This window comes from Sinocyclocheilus anshuiensis, unplaced genomic scaffold, assembly GCF_001515605.1.
Source record: "Sinocyclocheilus anshuiensis isolate Anshui unplaced genomic scaffold, SAMN03320099.WGS_v1.1 scaffold3360, whole genome shotgun sequence".
Lineage (NCBI taxonomy): Eukaryota > Metazoa > Chordata > Actinopteri > Cypriniformes > Cyprinidae > Sinocyclocheilus > Sinocyclocheilus anshuiensis.
The window spans coordinates 130,545-148,357 of NW_015553483.1; the positions used below are offsets into that span (position 1 = coordinate 130,545).

General features: G+C 36.4%; 1 pseudogene; it reads left to right on the forward strand.

The window, feature by feature from the left end:
• The window catches only part of LOC107668339 (low-density lipoprotein receptor-related protein 1-like), a 138,025-nt pseudogene that overhangs the window by 61,462 nt on the left and 58,750 nt on the right, over positions 1 to 17,813 (forward strand).

Here is a 17,813-nt window from a genome sequence, read left to right on the forward strand (position 1 = left end):
TATATATATATATATTACGATTAGGAAAATGATATACTATAACTGGTAATTATTTCTTTTTAATTTTTCACAATTTATAATATTTATTTTCCATAATTTTATATGGATCTGCGGTGTGATAATATATTTTTTTATGATGTAGTCATAAAAGTCATGTTTTATTTATATGAGGTAGGAATGGTTCATGATGGTTTGAATAACTAGTATGTAATTTTTTATATAATATTTAGCTTTTTAAAAATCTATATTTTTAGTAACTGTACTTCAGTTGTTGTCCTGACAGTCTGTCCTGACTTTACTCTGCTTTGCTTCTTTAAATTCATCCTGTTTAAGTCACTGCTGTTATAGCCGTGCATGCAAGTGGACATCTTTAGATCTTTAGTGGAAAAATGCTATACATTTACATTTACTCAGGAAGTTAAAAATGCCCTCTTCTTAATCATGTTCTTGGCTTCAGAGTGCAACATAATGGAACGGAAAGTATGTGTATTACTGAAATCACGTGAACATGAAACCACCCTAATTTTTCAAGGCTTGAGTTGACAAGTCATTTATTGCACGTCCCTAAAATAAGGTTTAAAAAAAGCTGATTGAATGCATAATATTTTTTTTGTTTGTTTGTTTTAAATAAAAGTAGCAGCAATGTTGTTTATAACAGTTCTAGATGGATTATATTAGTTCACACTGCAGGACATCTTCACAGAAGGATTTAATGTCACACATCTTATTAATTTGTACAAAACTTTATTCTGTTAATGGTATAACCTTTAGACAATAACCCTAATGATTCACAGGATACTAAATACTGTGCTGATGTGCATGTTGTTGATAAGTGGTGGACGTTTCCTGGGATCGATGTGTCTTGAAAGCCAGCTCAGACTAAATATTGGCTGCTCTCTGATGAAGACGCTGCCAAGTGTGGCTGTGTGTTCCAGCATGGAGGGATAATGGATACAGAGAGACAGAGGTCTGAGATGCAACACTTTCTTCTCTTTGTGTGTGTGTGTGTGTGTGTGAGATGTTGGAGTGCCAGGGAAAGCCACTCGCCAGCACACCGAGGAAGCAGTTTCACAGGAAGGGTGTGCAGGGTGGGACGGCGAGTTAGCGCACAGTAGTTTATTGTTGCTAGAAATAATCATGCCCTGTTTACTCTTTAGGACTGATGTAGCTCCCAGTGTCACAAATTAAACTGTGGCGTGTTTCAAACTTCACGTTCAGAGCGCTGTTTGCATGATTCAAGTTTTTGCCCGTCTTGAGAATTCCAGATTTCCAGGTTTCATGATGATAATAATAATAGTCATGATCATAAAATATTAATAATTGATAACATCATCATAGTTATGATGATGATGATAATAATAGTTATTATTAGTAGTAGTATTATAGCAACTTGACATAAATGTAAATAAATGTGTAAAGATAGAAATGTAAATGTTAATAAAAACTAATAAAATTTATAAATATATAAAATATTGTTGTTAATATTAATAATCATCCGTCAACTTTCCAATTTGACTATTATTGTTGTCATTATATAATGAATAATCATTATATATTTATATTATAATATAAATATATATTATATTAATTACTAGTGTTTTAGTAACTTAACATGGGTAAATGTTAATTACATTTGAAAGTATATAAAATATTTAAAATTATTATTCCTTATTTAATAATAACAATAATAGTCAAAGTATTATGAATTTGTCTGATGATTATGTTGATTAATTATTATTAACAGTGATGGAACCTCATAATTTAGCTGCCTATGTAGACAGTAAGGAAGATCACTAGAACAGAGCTTCAGTGTCTCAGAATAGTTTTACAGGAAGTCTGGACCCTGTGCATCACTGTCCCTCTGATTTCAGACTCAGCTACATGCAAGACAAGGGGAAAAACAATGAGTCACAATCTCTTTCCGTAAATTTGAGTTTGCCTTGCAGAACTGTGTTATAGATACTGGGCTAAAGCTGGAGCGTCAGAGTGACTCCGAAACCTTGCCTACATGTCCTCTTTTGGCTTAGTTGGGAAATTTCCAGACTGTGTTGTGATTAGAACTGATCAGGTCCGTTTGAGTAATCTAGCAGCCTGGACTGTGGCTCCATCTCCCATCCAGCCCAAGCTTCAGCTGTCTACCAGAGCACAGAATAAAGTCTTCCAGGAGCAGCAAGTTAGGTAGTTACACAATATTTAAAGGGATATCATAAAATTATCTGGTAACACTTTACAATAAGGTTCATTAGTTAGCATTAGTTAACTAGTTTAGTTAACATGAGCATGAACAATACTTCTACAGCATTTATTAATCTTAGTTAATGTTAATTTCATTCATTATTAAAATCAAAAGTTGTGCTTGTTAACATTAGTGCACTGCGAACTAACATGAACTAACAATGAACAACTGTATTTTCATTAACTAACATTAACAAAGATTAATAAATACTGTTATAAATGTATTGTTCATTGTTTGTTCATGTTAGTTAATACATTAACTAATGGAACCTTATTGTAAAGTGTTACCAATTATCTTAACATTGTAAATCATTATTTATTTTCCCATATTGAATCAAGCTTGTATGGTTTTTTCAGTGGAACATAAAAGAAGATATTTTAAAAACTATGTTGGTCGCTCATTTCCATGCAGTAGCAATGAATGGGGCTTTCAAGCTTCAAAAATATGAAAAAGTGTCATAAAAGTGGTCCTTATGAATTGCAGAAGTTGTCTGAAGTCATGTGATACAGTAGCTTTGTGTGATGAACGGACTGAAATCAAAGACATTATTTATTGAAAATCTTACCAATGTCCAATTCTTAAATGAACCATTACCAATCATTACCTACGACCATTTCATGAACGAATCATTCTTTTCAGTCTTCGATGAATTGGTTGATCTTTCGCAAAACTGGTCTAAATCATTTGTTCACAAACTCATTGATTCAGTGATCCAGTTGCAGCAGTTAGCAGCTCACTGGAGGGGAACATTAGCAGAACATAACTAAAATAGCTTTTTCTCACACAAATCAGTTGTATGGCTTCAGAAAAACGATGCTAAACAGTGGTCATTTGCTTACAGAATCTTAAAGGCATGGATAGGGCTGGACGATAAAACAATAATGATAATTATCGCGATATAATTTTCCTCAGTAAAACAATAATAAGAGTTCAATTAATGTTCGATATAATGTTTATACACCAAAAGCGGAATTAATTATTTAAACTAGTTTAAAGTCAGATAAAACCACGCTGACAAACAGCAGAAACACTGTGCGCAACGATACAGTCAGAAAGCTTTTCAGTCTACAAATCACCATCATTTACTATAGATTTACCTTATAACACGAACTGCACCATGGTATTGTGGCAGAAATGTGGAATATTCATATCTATTGTTATTATATTATTAATGTAGACGTGTTAAATGTATTAAAGGAGTAATGGAATACAATTACAGTATTTTTTGTGATTAAGCTAAGCTTTTGTGCGTTTATACTAAATCTTTTTAGACTACTGTTTTTCATACAAATACCTAGAAACCATATACAGTTAAATTTTTACCATGGTATTGAGGTGCTATATGTGTGGTTTTAACTGAGGTTATCATGATTTAAATGTATGCTACTATGGACGACCAATGGTTAATCTGCATCCTAACTCAAGGTACTACTACTGTCAACTCAAGCTTCTGTCAAATGTGCATTTCTAAGTGACAAAAAATTTAACATTATTAATATTGCAGCCTGCACTGCAAACTGTGCTGAAGATAAGCGTCATCAAAGTCAGGCAACACTAACCTGTTTCATGATTTGAAACAATATCACTCATTAGAACATGCAAAAATTCATTTTTCTATTAAGATATTTATTTTAAGGAAAAATGACTGGAAAATTGTAGAGAATTCAGTAATAAAGACAAGTTTAAAACCACAATTAACAGTCTGGTTTCTACATCTTTCTACAACAAGAAATAAAGATTTTATCTGAATAATTATCGATATTGTCTGATATAAGTTTTTTTATCGTGATAATTTATTTTTTGGGCCATATTGCCCAGCTCTAGGTACGGTAGCAAAATCAACAATTCTATTATTCCAATAAAACAATTGTCCAATACGGCCCCATTGAACGGACATTAACTCTAAAAGTCTTGACATTGCTCTTGATGCTCTTGACTGATGACATTGATGTTCTCAAAGACAGCAGATGTCCTCTGTTCTGCTTCACTGTAGGTTTAATGCTGTGAGCACCTATGCCATTGCCACCAATTATGTAGCTTCCCAGGCCTTTTACAAAAGCAGTCACAAAACTTCCTCAAAGAGGTTGTAAATCAGAGCATGCTCATTCAATTACACAGTGTTCAGAGGCCCTACGCCACCAGGGCTGAGATAATTATGTGTTATCAAAGTTCTGTTCTCCCTCTAACTGGACCTATAAATCAGCAGCCTCTGCTCTTTGGTGTGTATAGGACAACTCTTACTATAGCCACATCCCTAATGACTCTGTGTGGCCATTGTGCTGGAAAGGTTGGAGGAATGGAAGGACAGTAGATGGATGAGTCTTTTTAATGAGTGTATATGCTGCAGATATTCTGTGATGCAGAAGGTTTATTTGATGCTGGGGGTGCTATGCGGTAATGGGGCTGCATTGACTTTTATGGCCCAATTTCTCACAAGGGGGAGTGATTTATAACTGTTGCATGCTGGGCAGATGAGCACTCCAGATGTGCCCCGTGACCGCTCTCCCCCGTAAAAAGCCTGAAAACAGAGCAGGATGCACACACAAACTCATCATCAGTGTGTGAGGGTGAGGAGGGGTGGTGGGCGAGTGGGCGTCCCCACTGTGGCTGATGAACCTGGGTAGAGCATATCAGCTCTCTCTTAGTCATGCTTGAGGGTGTCACGACTATCATTGGCTCAGGACGTCCTTGCCGTTGGTTGTGTAATAGCTTTCCTGCCATTTTAAGAATGGCCCACTTCTAGTCCAGATGTATCTGAGCTCTGGAGTCTGCTGGTGTCTTCATTCATGAAGTGTGACTGATGCATCTTCCCGTACATATTTCTGGTGTTTTCACTTGCTTTCACTGAGACCTGCTGCACTTCAGAAATTGTGTGCATTTTATTTTTTCACTAAAACGGTTTAATGGAGGATTGTTCAAAAGGAGGCTAATCGTGTAGCAAAATGAGTGTAATATTGGTTGCAGTGATATTTTAGTCAAGTGCTACTCTGGTGTCAGGTGCAAATCAGCTGTTTGTTCATTTTGTGTGTTTGTGTGCTTTCATTTGTATGTTTGTTTTTAACAAACATTTGTTTGTTTGTTCAGTCATTGCTTGTCATACAAGTATTAACTGAGTGTGTGTGTGTGTGTGTGTGTGTGTGTGTGTGTGTGTGTGTTTTAGTTTACAAGAAACAGATTTCATTCTTGCATATTTTGTGCATACAACTATATGGGTTTATGAGTTATGAGTTAATAATGACATAAATTGAATTTTTGGTGATCTATTGCTTTTAATGGAATAGTTCACCCAAAAATGAAAATTTGCTGAAAATGTACTCACCTTCAGATCATTCAAGATATAGATAAGTTTGTTTCATCATCAGAACAGATTTGGAGAAATTTAGCTTTACATCACTTGCTCACCAATGGATCATCGTGCTTTCATTTGTATGTTTGTTTTTAACAAACATTTGTTTGTTTGTTCAGTCATTGCTTGTCATACAAGTATTAACTGAGTGTGTGTGTGTGTGTGTGTGTGTGTGTGTGTGTGTGTGTGTTTTCGTTTGCACATACATTTGTTTGTCCATCTACTTGTTTGTCAGTCATTGCTATACATACATGTTTGTTTAGCTTGTACATTTCTAAACGTATTTGTAGCTTGTACATTTTCTAAATGCATGTTTTTTTAGTTTGTTTTATTTGTTCACTCATTGTTTGTCTTATATATTTTAGTTTAATTTGTATGTTTGTTTGCTTCTTTGTAGATACATTTGTTACTGTGTGTTTTCTCTCTAACACACATTCATTCACTCCATACTTTATCAAGAAATTCAGTTTATTATTATATGCATGATTTTAGCTACCACAATAACAGGGTCATTTATTTTCCTGTTATTTGATGCATCAGTGTTGTATGTTCCATATGTCTGAGAACTACCCTAACTCTGGCCTTGTTGAAAGAGTTGTCCATTCATAGGATTCCCACCAGTGTGTCCCAGGCCTCAAAGACACTCAGCGCTTTGTTCTTCTCACTCTTCTTAAATCTCTTGTGTTTCTGTCACTGATATAGTTAAGCTTCACTTTACTGGTAGCTGTAACCTTGTCTTATCTATCATAGTTACACTTGATATATTGGTAGTCACTTGCCTATGTCAGTTTCCACTTACAGAAATGTAGATCTTGAGTATTTTGAAATCTAAGCAATCTTTCCCTTCCCTTTTTCATTGAATTACTCCTTTCAAAATCATCTGCAGTTCCTGCCATATTTTCACAACAAATCCCAGTTCATAACCATATGTGGTACCTTTTGCCTGTACTGAGATGTAGTTACAGATGATTAGTTACAGATGTTCTTACCACGTATTGTTGCATACTTCCCTCTGAAGAAAGAAGGGGGTGAAGAAAGATGAGTAATTTAGCAGATTTGTACAGTACGAGAGTGTCCTCATGAAATGCCCTCTGGAATAACATGTCTTTTACAGTTTTGCGCAACAGGTACTGTGGGTGTTTGTTTTGCAGGCTGAGGGATGAGGGGGGAGGATTTAGTGTGGCCTGGAGGTAGTTTTGCATTTCCCGGCAGGGCTTCTGTTTACCGGACTTTGTAGAAATGTGTGAGAACTGTTTGTGTCTGGTTTGCACAAGCTCGCTGCACAGGGTTGCACAACAAGGATATATTCCTATGTCAGAGGATCGTTAGAGGATGCCTGCAGAAACCCTCCCCCAAATCAGTAACAGGAAGTACGGTGGCAGCTGTTGCAACACCAAGCATCATGGGAGGCACCGCGGACCGGCCTGCACAGCTGGAGCTCAGCACGGCCCGCACAGAAAGAGTCTTATTGTCAGAGAAGAGAAAGAGAAACTTAGTATTCACTGAATTACCATTTCAAACTCTTTTCCCAGAATGGAGGATGTCTGTATGGCCAAGTCCAGCCTCCCTGTGCAGGGAAAAGGTGCAGTAATGGAGAACGAGCGTCTGTGTCCGTTTTTTTAAATGTGTGGAGACGGTTGAGACACTTTAGCATAGAGTCTCACCTAGCGTGAGATTTTTTTTTTTTACCATAGTGTTTGTAGTTTCTGCAATCAGGTTTTTTGCTTTGCTGTCTTTTTAATTGCGTTGATGCGTAAAAGTGGGAACAACACTCTGAGTGAATAATCGTCTTGTGACAGTGAGTCAGAGAGTTGGGCTGATATGCGCACACACACATGCATACATATGCAGAGACATGCATAAAAGCCATCGGGCCTTATTCATAAAACACAAGCAGAACGAGTTTCTGCGTAAATCATTTGTACAGCAGTTCTTATGTAACGGTTGCATTACATTTGATGTCAGAATGGATTACTGATTGATTAGATAAATTTCTTCTGCTTGAGTTTCGTGTGGGCACATTATGATTTTTTGAATAAAACAGCTTGTACTGTTAGATCATTGTCAGATCAAACTTCGTATTATTTCTGGCTTTTATTTGGTTGATCCATATATACACTACCATACAAATGTTTTTAGATTTTTTAAAGAAATTAACACTTTTATTCAGCAAGGATGCATTAAATTGATCAAAAGTGACAGTAAATATATATGTATATATGATGTTACAAAAGATTTATATTTCAAATAAATGCTGTTCTTTTGAACGTTCTATTCATCAAATCATCCTGAAAAAAATTGTACTGTACAGTTTCCACAAAAATATTAAGTAGCACAATTGTTTTCCACATTGATAATATTAAGAAATGTTTCTTGAGCATCAAACCAGCATATTGAAATTATTTTTGTAGGATCATGTGAAACTGAAGATTGGAATAATGACACATTATTCACAAAATTTTTGCATTATTCCAACTTTTAAATTAAATTTGCAACTTGGATGGAAACATAGCTAACAATGAGTCATTTGTCTGTCTACACTGAAAGTGAAAAAAAGGTGCACAGACATTTTTTTTGTTTGTTGATTATTAATGCTAAATTATGAATAGCAGAATTTTGCACAAATGAGATTTCAAAGCACAGTAATGACTGCAGTGTGGTTTGGTCTTGGTTAATTGGTTCTCCTCTGATAGTAGCCTGATAATGGGGCTAGGTTTAAGTACACTGATTCACTGATACAAACATCTTGTAGCTCTTACAAACTTACATAGCTTCTTGTTTTCAGTTTCCTCTTTTCCAGTCCTCCAAGTTTTGCATTCCAACACGGTGCAGCATCTTTCTGCTGAGTCAGACAGAAGCTGCAGTTATGACTGACTAAAAATAAAGCAAACACTGAAAACATCTCTTCCTCTCTTTTCCCCCCGTATTCCTCTTCACTCTCTTCCTGTCTTGCTTCTCTCTCACAAACTCAGATGTGGAGCAGATGGCTATTGACTGGCTGACAGGAAACTTCTACTTTGTGGATGATGTGGACGACCGCATTTTTGTGTGCAGTAAAGATGGCTTGACTTGTGTCATCCTGCTGGACCTGGAGCTCTATAACCCTAAAGGAATTGCACTGGACCCAGCCATGGGGTGAGACCCCAAGAACATTATTCCTTAATCTTTGTCTGAACCAACAAAGTCCAACATCACTCATGCCACTTGGTGTTCTCTGCAGATAAAAATAGCAATAGAAAATAAATAGAAAAAGAAAAAAGCATATATATTGAAAAATTTTTATAACATTAATTTCATGGCAATTAAGTGCATTTATCCCCCAATATTTAATACTATAATATGGAAAAAATCGTATTAATTTTATTGCAAAGAAAGCATAAAAAACTAAATATTATTTAATTGTAAAATAATTATATATCTGGGTAGTATTTGTTGTATATCCCATAATTTAATATTTTTTTTTATGATTTGAATGAAATATTATATAAATAACTGAATCTGGACAGAATAAATATAAATAGAATCATCTAGAATAAAGAACGTTATAAGGCTGTCATTAACAATTATTTTGGTAATCAAGTAATCGGTCGATTATTCTGATGATTAATCGCGTAATCGGATTTTTTTTGTGGTAATAAAAATAGACCTAAGCGAATAGACTTTAAAATAACTTAAAATACATATATAATAGCAATGAGGCAATAATAATTGGCTTAAATAAAATATCAAAAGCAAATATGGTATTATTGAAAAAAAACAATTTAATAAATAATTTAATAAAACAGTATACTTATAAATCTGATAGAATGGTGCACATTGTTCCCAGATGAACATTATAAACGACTCAGACTCACAGCATATGCAAAGATGGATTTTGAGAAGGTCCACGCATGTAAATGAGTACTGTTTGTGTGCAGCAGCATTTACTGTGAATGGAGCCGATCTGAGATGCACGTAACCTACCCGCATATAAATAAAGCGCATATTATACCCGCAGCGCTTATATTTATTTAATTGAATTGCAGCCTTTGTGAACTCACAATAACACTTTTTTGATTTTTAATAACATGCTTTTATGATTTTTAAATGGTTTTAATATTTCATACAGCCTTAGAAAACGGTCTAATAATGCTTTTCATGGATTCTCATCCATGGAATGCGCCATTTCCGGTGTTTTGCTGGTTAATTGTCACAAGCAAGATGCAATCGAGGATTTTTTATAATTGAGTACTCCAATTTAATTGAGGAATCATGACAGCCCTAATATTGTGAAGATCTCCTTTTCTTCTTTTCCAGGAAAGTGTTCTTCACAGACTATGGCCAAATCCCAAAGGTTGAACGCTGTGATATGGATGGCCAGAACCGCACCAAACTGGTAGACAGTAAAATCGTCTTCCCTCATGGCATCACTCTGGACCTGGTCAGCAAGTTGGTGTACTGGGCTGACGCTTACTTAGATTACATTGAGGTGGTGGACTACGAAGGCAAGAACCGGCACACCATCATTCAGGGATTACTGGTACGTGTGAAGTGTCACATGCACTTTTGTGGATGCCAAACACGTACATGCTGTTAGAGATTTGTTTGTTTGGAGCCATGAACTTGATCTCAGGATGTCACTTGCATTGATGTCATCACTCGTGAGTTTCTGGAACTGAGAACATCACATGATCAGCAGGATTGAAAGATCAGCATTAGCTCATCTAAAACCTGCGGCAGCAGTGCAAACTGAGCATTGTGCAAGTCCACAGTGTCACTTTTTTTCTTTTTTTTTTCTTTTTGAGGTCTGCTTAAAACATTTCAGTCCTTTAGTTTACATTCAGCGTATTGCAAAAAATAAACTTGCACTGTAAATGTTAACATAGTCCTACTAGAAATTAATATGTGATGTTTCAAGACTTTTGCATAGGGATGCACATTATATAACAGTAGCATCAGTTAAGTTAATCTTTAAAAATAATTATAATGACACTCAAAATGATCTCAAAATGAATGTCCATTCTCAAACTGTACATTTAAATTTTTGTGATGCCTAAATTCATTTGCAGCATTTAAAATAATAGATTTTTAATGTGTTTTTTCTGTTTGTTTTTATTGATTTATTTACAGAAAATAGTATAAGTCATTGGTTCTCAACCAACAAACTTCCAAGGGGATCTTAAAATGACTTAAATGTCACATCTGTATTTTCAGTTATCGCTGGGATCATGCCAGAGTCCAGTATCTCTTAAACATTTTATTAAATTGTGCTGGTTTAAGTTCTCTTTGGAAATTATTGCTCCGCAACCACTCGAAGAAATTTTGAACAGTCAACCCTGAATCCATTTTAAAGTTTTAATCTAAAGCAATTGTTAAAAATTGGATATAGAGTTTTAAATCACTCTTATATACTTTTTATTTGGAGGTACAGGAATCCCACAGTCTTTGAAAACTGGGATATATGAGGAAGCCTCATTTGTGTGATTTTTAGAACTGTAAAAGTCATGTAAATTTAAAAAAATCATAAAATACCAAGGGCATTTTTATAATGAGTATATATATATATATATATATATATATATATATATATACACATCAAGAACAACTGTCATGAAGAGTCATGGGGCCTTTGAATATTGTTGTGGAGAAGGTGAGGCTTTTGAGTCAAAAAGGTTGAGAACCACTTGTATAGGTGATCATTCTGGCCAGTATATTGATCTATCATTTACCACAGTGCATCAGATGGCAAAAAGTGTACACTCTGTCACACACTTTATTCACAGTTGCTCTATTTTTTATGCTTTTTTGTTTGTTTTGGCAGATTGAACATCTCTATGGTCTAACAGTGTTTGAAAACTACCTGTATGCCACCAACTCTGACAATGCCAACATGCAGCCAAAAACCAGTGTGATCAGAGTCAACCGATTCAACAGCTCTGACTTCCAGGTGGTGACACGCGTGGATAAGGGTGGCGCCCTTCACATTTACCACCAGAGACGTCAGCCTTTAGGTACGACTGTGGGATTTTATTTTAAATTTTCGAAATGTTTCTAAATGTAAAGTTCAGCAAGTGCTCAAGCATTTTAATTGTAAGGCCCCAATCAGACAGAACGCTTTTTTTGCAGTGAGAGGTGCCTTTAAATTGTTTTCTATTGGCAGTAAGCGTTTTACGCACTGTTTATGCGCCTCACGTTTTAGCCGCCTGCTGCGCCTTGCATTTTTGTAGGAGCGCTCTGAACGCCTGAAGTTGAAAAATATCAACTCTGAGCAGAAAAGCACCTGACATCATTTGTGTTTTTTTTTCCATTGTCCAATCAAATGAATGGAGAGGCGGGCCTTCCATTGTGGTGACAGAAGTTTACGGGTTCTTGAAACGTCTAGAGACTGCAATGATGGAGGAGAAACTTGTGGTGGCTGTCTCGGGTTACCCGGAGCTGTATATTTTAAAGTTTCTGCTAATATGACAGTTTACTTAACAGCAAACCAAAGATTTTAGAGCACTCGCGCTATAATTCTTGATTAGACTGACAGGACAGCTGATTCGGTGGTTGCATAGCAACATAAAAAAAACACAGCGCCTAGATTGGGGCCTAAGGCAGCATAATTCACTCTCTTTTGGGAGAGGTACATTTTTACCTGTCTGACTCAGTACTATTCATTGTGGTTTGAATTAAATATATTAAAATTAGGCTTTTGTGTTCGTCCTCTCAGTCCGTAGTCACGCATGTGCTCCTGATCAATTTGGGAAGCCAGGCGGCTGCTCCGATATCTGCTTACTGGGTAACAGTCACAAGAGCCGAACCTGCCGCTGCCGTTCAGGTTTCAGCCTGGGCAGTGACGGAAAGTCCTGCAAGAGTGAGTAAAATCTCAATTCAGCCTGCTCAAACCACTCTAAACCAGTTTCAAACAGTGATACATAACAGCATTCCCCATTATAGGGCCTTCTTGCATATAATAAATTCTGTTTTTTTCTCCTCAGAACCAGAGCATGAGCTCTTCCTGGTGTACGGTAAAGGCCGGCCTGGTGTTATTCGTGGTATGGACATGCATGCCAGGGTGTATGATGAGCACATCATCCCCATTGAGAACCTGAATAACCCAAGAGCACTGGACTTCCACGCTGAGACTGAATTCATCTATTTCGCTGATGCCACCAGCTACATCATCGGCCGCCAGAAGATTGATGGCACTGAGAGAGACATCATAGTGAAGGATGGTGAGTGCAGAATGATGCTGGGATGGTTTTTGTTAGAGTGACATTGAAGGTGGATGAATTAGACAGACAACTCCTCCATATCTCTCTCTCTTCTCCATCCCATTAATTTTGTCTCTCTATTCCACAGGTATTCACACAGTAGAAGGTATCGCGGTGGACTGGATGGGGCAAAACTTGTATTGGACTGATGATGGACCCAAAAAGACCATCAGTGTGGCCAAACTAGAGAAAGCCTCTCAGACCCGCAAAACTCTTATTGAGGGCAAGATGACCCATCCTAGAGCCATAGTAGTAGACCCTTCTCATGGGTAAATCAATTATTTTTGCTTGATTCCACAATTTTAGAAGCCTGCCAAAAAAAAATAAAATAAATCATACACCGGCAAAATATATACTTTATTGTCAGGAAATGTTAGCAATTTTATGTATTTTATTTAGTCACAATACACTAATAATTCTCATTGGCTTTTAGTGACCACGTTAACCTACCAAACCAGATTACATGCTCCCTACATACAGATAAACCAGTTAGAGTTGCACTAGAGTTGTTTACTTGAATCTACAGATTTGACTGAATGTGTAAATCCATGCTGTTTGCAGAATGATGTACTGGAGTGACTGGGAGGAGGAGCCTAAAGAGACCAATCGTGGCAGTATAAAGAAGGCCTGGATGGACGGTTCAAATGCTGGTATCCTGCTTACTTCTAAAACTGTGCTGTGGCCCAATGGCCTCAGCCTGGACAGCCAGCAGGGCATCTTGTACTGGGTGGATGCATACTACGATCGCATCGAGATGGTGCTTCTCAACACCACAGAACGCAGGGTGAGGAAACACAAGCGTTTAAGGCAAACAAGGAAGCTGAAGTTAGCGTCTTGCATAAATTGAATTAACACATAAAGCAAAAACATCCTATGACCATTCTTTTTGCAGAAATTATCAAATCATTCAAATTGTTAAAAAAAATGTTTTCTGTATATAAGGTACATTACTATCTTGCTCTGACAAAAGTGATTGGATGCAGCTGACATCATAATTACGACTTTCCAACTTCAATTTGTATTAAAAAACACTTTTCTGTTCATCCAGACAGTATATGAAGGACAGGAGCTGAACCATCCCTTTGGCCTGTGCCACTATAAGGACTTTCTGTTCTGGAATGAGTACCGCAGTGGAGGAATCTACAAACTGGACCAGAACACCAAGAAGGCCACGTTGCTACGCAGTGAACGACCTCCAATCTATGAGATTCGCACCTATGACGCACAACAACAGCAAAGTACTGAACACCCTGAGCAGTTCTGTTTGAAAATTAGTCTTTTATGAGTCATATGTAAAACATGAGCTGACAGATCAAACAAAGGCTTAATTGTGTTGTTTTGCATGTTAACATGTCTCAACAGCCACATTATTTATACAATGTTAGAGGTAACAAACTAATGAGATCCGAGTTTCAGTGGTTTTATTGTGCGTTTAATTGGGATCTGCTAAGGATGTTTTTGTTTTGTGTAGTCACAGGTTCCAACGTGTGCCGTGCCAACAATGGTGGCTGTAGCAGTCTGTGTCTGCTGACGCCCACTGGACGCTCCTGCGCCTGTGCCGACGATCAGATACTAGATACTGACAACAAGACCTGTAAAGGTGGGTATGTTGTGCTTTAAGTGGCCTGAAGTAGGAATTTTGAAAGGTCCCATTTGGGATTTTGAGTTTGAAAATATTGTTGTTGTTTTTTTTTCTTGACAGCAAACCCTTCCTACGTACCGCCTCCTCAGTGCCAGCCTGGAGAATTTGCCTGTAAGAATAATCGCTGTATTCAAGACCGCTGGAAGTGTGACGGGGACAATGACTGTCTGGACAACAGCGATGAAGCCCCTGAGTTATGCCGTTAGTGCCCTTTTGTCTCATATTTTCAGATATGCAAATAACAAAACCAGCATTCAAAAGTTTTTTTTTTTTTTAATGTTTTTTGAAAGAAGTCTCTTATGTTCACAAAGTCTGCATTTATTTGATCAAAGGTACAGTCAAAAAAGCAGTAATAATATGAAATATTATTATCATTTTAAATAACTTTTTTCTATTTTAATATATTCAATGTGATCAAAATACTGTATGATATGATCAAAAACATTTCTTAATATTGTCAATGTTGAAAACAGTCCTGATCCTTAATATTTTTTTTCTTTGGAAACCATGATATATATTTTTTAAGATTCTTTGACAAGTTCAAAAGAACAGCATTTATTTAAAATAGAAATCTTATGTAACATTATAAATGGCTTTATAATTTTTTATCGGATTCTTTCACTCACAGAATAAGATAATCAGGTCTTAATCGTGGCATTAGTAACTGTTAATTTTTGCTTTTGTGATTCATACATCCATACCACTAGGTGTCAGTATAAATCAGGCTGTTATATCAGCCATCGAAAGAAACAAAACGTTACGGAGTGCACATTTACATGGGCCTATTTGTCCTGTTTCAGACCAGCACACCTGTCCCGCAGACCGCTTTAAGTGCCAGAATAACCGCTGTATCCCCCTGCGTTGGCTTTGTGATGGAGACAATGACTGTGGGAATGATGAAGACGAATCTAACAGCACTTGCTTGGGTATTGTAAATGATTAATTGCATGTTAATAGGATTTTAAGCATTTTTCAGATAAATGTCCAAGTACTTTGTGGTGTACACCAGCTTTTTTGCGCTTTGTTAATTGATCAGGTTTTATCTTCTCTCCCAGCCCGCACATGTCCTTCTAATCAGTACCCATGCGCCAGTGGCCGTTGTATTCCTGTCTCCTGGACATGTGACCTGGATGATGATTGTGGCGATCGCTCCGATGAACCACCATCTTGTGGTACCTAAATTTGAGCCTCTTTTCCTTTTGTCATCATGCCATGCTGACACTTCAAGAATGTTAATGTTTTTCCTCTCTCTTGTCTCTCTCTCCAGCATATCCCACCTGTTTCCCTCTCACTCAGTTCACCTGTGCCAATGGACGCTGCATCAATGTCAACTGGCGTTGCGATAATGGTGAGTTTCTAATGCTGTCTACAAAAAAATAAAATGCGTTTGTCACATCCTGACTTACAATGTCCAATAACCGCTATTGTGTGTGTGTGTGTGTCCTCAGATAATGACTGCGGGGATAACAGTGATGAAGCTGGCTGCAGTCACTCGTGCTCTAGTGTGCAGTTTAAATGCAGCAGCGGCCGCTGCATTCCAGAGTACTGGACCTGTGATGGAGACAACGACTGTGGAGATTACAGTGATGAGACTCATGCCAACTGTACCAATCAGGGTGAGTTTGGAAAAGTATAATTTTTAATAAAAGAAAAGAGTTCTCATTCCAAACAGTTTTCTTAAGTTTTTGGCCAGTACGACTGCAGTCACAAACCAACATCTGATCCCAAACTAACTCACATCTACTGAATTCTTACTATTTATGTATTTGTTGGTTGGTTGGTTGGTTTGTTTGTTTGTTTGTTTGTTTGTTTGTTTATGATTTGACTAATGCAATGACTAATGCAACTGTGATCTTCATTAACTGGAGTAAATCATGATTTCACAAACTGGGCTGTCATCTTTTTATTTTTTTGTGGCCTGTGGTGAAACACGTAAACCACAAAATCTTGAAGAATGTCTGTGAGGAGTGCAGGCAGTGAAGAGTCCCTGTGGAGAGCAGTGTTAATGACTGCTCTGGGAGCTGCTGTCTAGAGGGATTACACAAGCACTGATGTGCCGGGACGCTTGACGCATGAGCCGCTGGAGTATGCACGCACGTGCATTTTTGTACATATCTCTCTCCTCATCTGTCCCTCTCCACATGTCCCATTCATGTGGCTTCATAGCTGTTAATTGGTCAGTGGTTGGCTGGGCCCTGCGTGGATCAGGAATAGAGGGTTAGGTTCTGTTTCATAAAGTCATTGAGTATGAGTTTGGAGTAGGGATGTTAAAAGTAAGTCAATTTAAAAGTAAAACATGTAATGATACCAGTTTTTCTGCAAAATTGAAAAGCTATAAGTTCTAATAAAGCTGTAAGTTCATATTTGTATTAACATTTTAAAAAATCAGAGGACTTTGCAGCATATTAATTTGCTATTAGAATTTATTATTTTTCTGCATTTATTACATAATTGCTCTATTTAACTGTTTGAGTATATTTGAGTACTTTTATATATCTTATTTTTACATTTAGAAATTAGAAATATTTGAAGGCTACAAGCCAATTTATCTAAATTTGTCAATATTTATATTAACATGAAAAAATGTGTTGAGCAGTATATTAATTTTTGCTACATTATTTACAAAAAATATAGTAATTTATTCATTTTCTGCCTCTACTGTTAATTGTTTATTATTAGCACTATGTAACTGTTTAAGTATATTTTGTGTCATTTATTTTTGAATTTGAAAAATTATATATATATCTCAGAGATTTAATTTAAAATATTTGTCAATATTTATATCAGCCTTTTAAAAAAATAGAGGAGTGTGTTAAAGTAGCATATACATTTTTGCTAAAGTATTTAAATAAATATTGGGATTTATTTATTATTTCTGCCTTTACTACATAAATTGTTTATTAGTATTATGTAACTGTTAACTTTTATATACTTTATTTTTGAATTCGTAAAATTAAAGGAAAATGAAAGGAAACAAAAAAAAAACGTCAGTAATGTAATTTATTTAAAAATATTTGAAGGCTACATGGAATTTTTTAATTTGTCAAAATTTATATTACAATTTTTAAAATAGAGAAGTGCGTTAAGTAGTATATAATTTTTTGCTAAAATATTGAAATTGACAGAGATATGTAATATTCCAGTCAGATTTCAGTACTGATATCGACTACTGTGTGTGTGTGTGTGTGTGTGTGTGTGTGTGTGTGTGTGTGTGTGAGAGAGAGCGAGAGAGACAGCGTCACATCACAGTAGAGTCAGCTGTCTTAACCGCGGCTTGTGTACTGCATCATTACTGTGTCTGTTCCCCTTTCGGGCTTGAACTGATGGTAAAACTAATGACATTATTTACTGTCT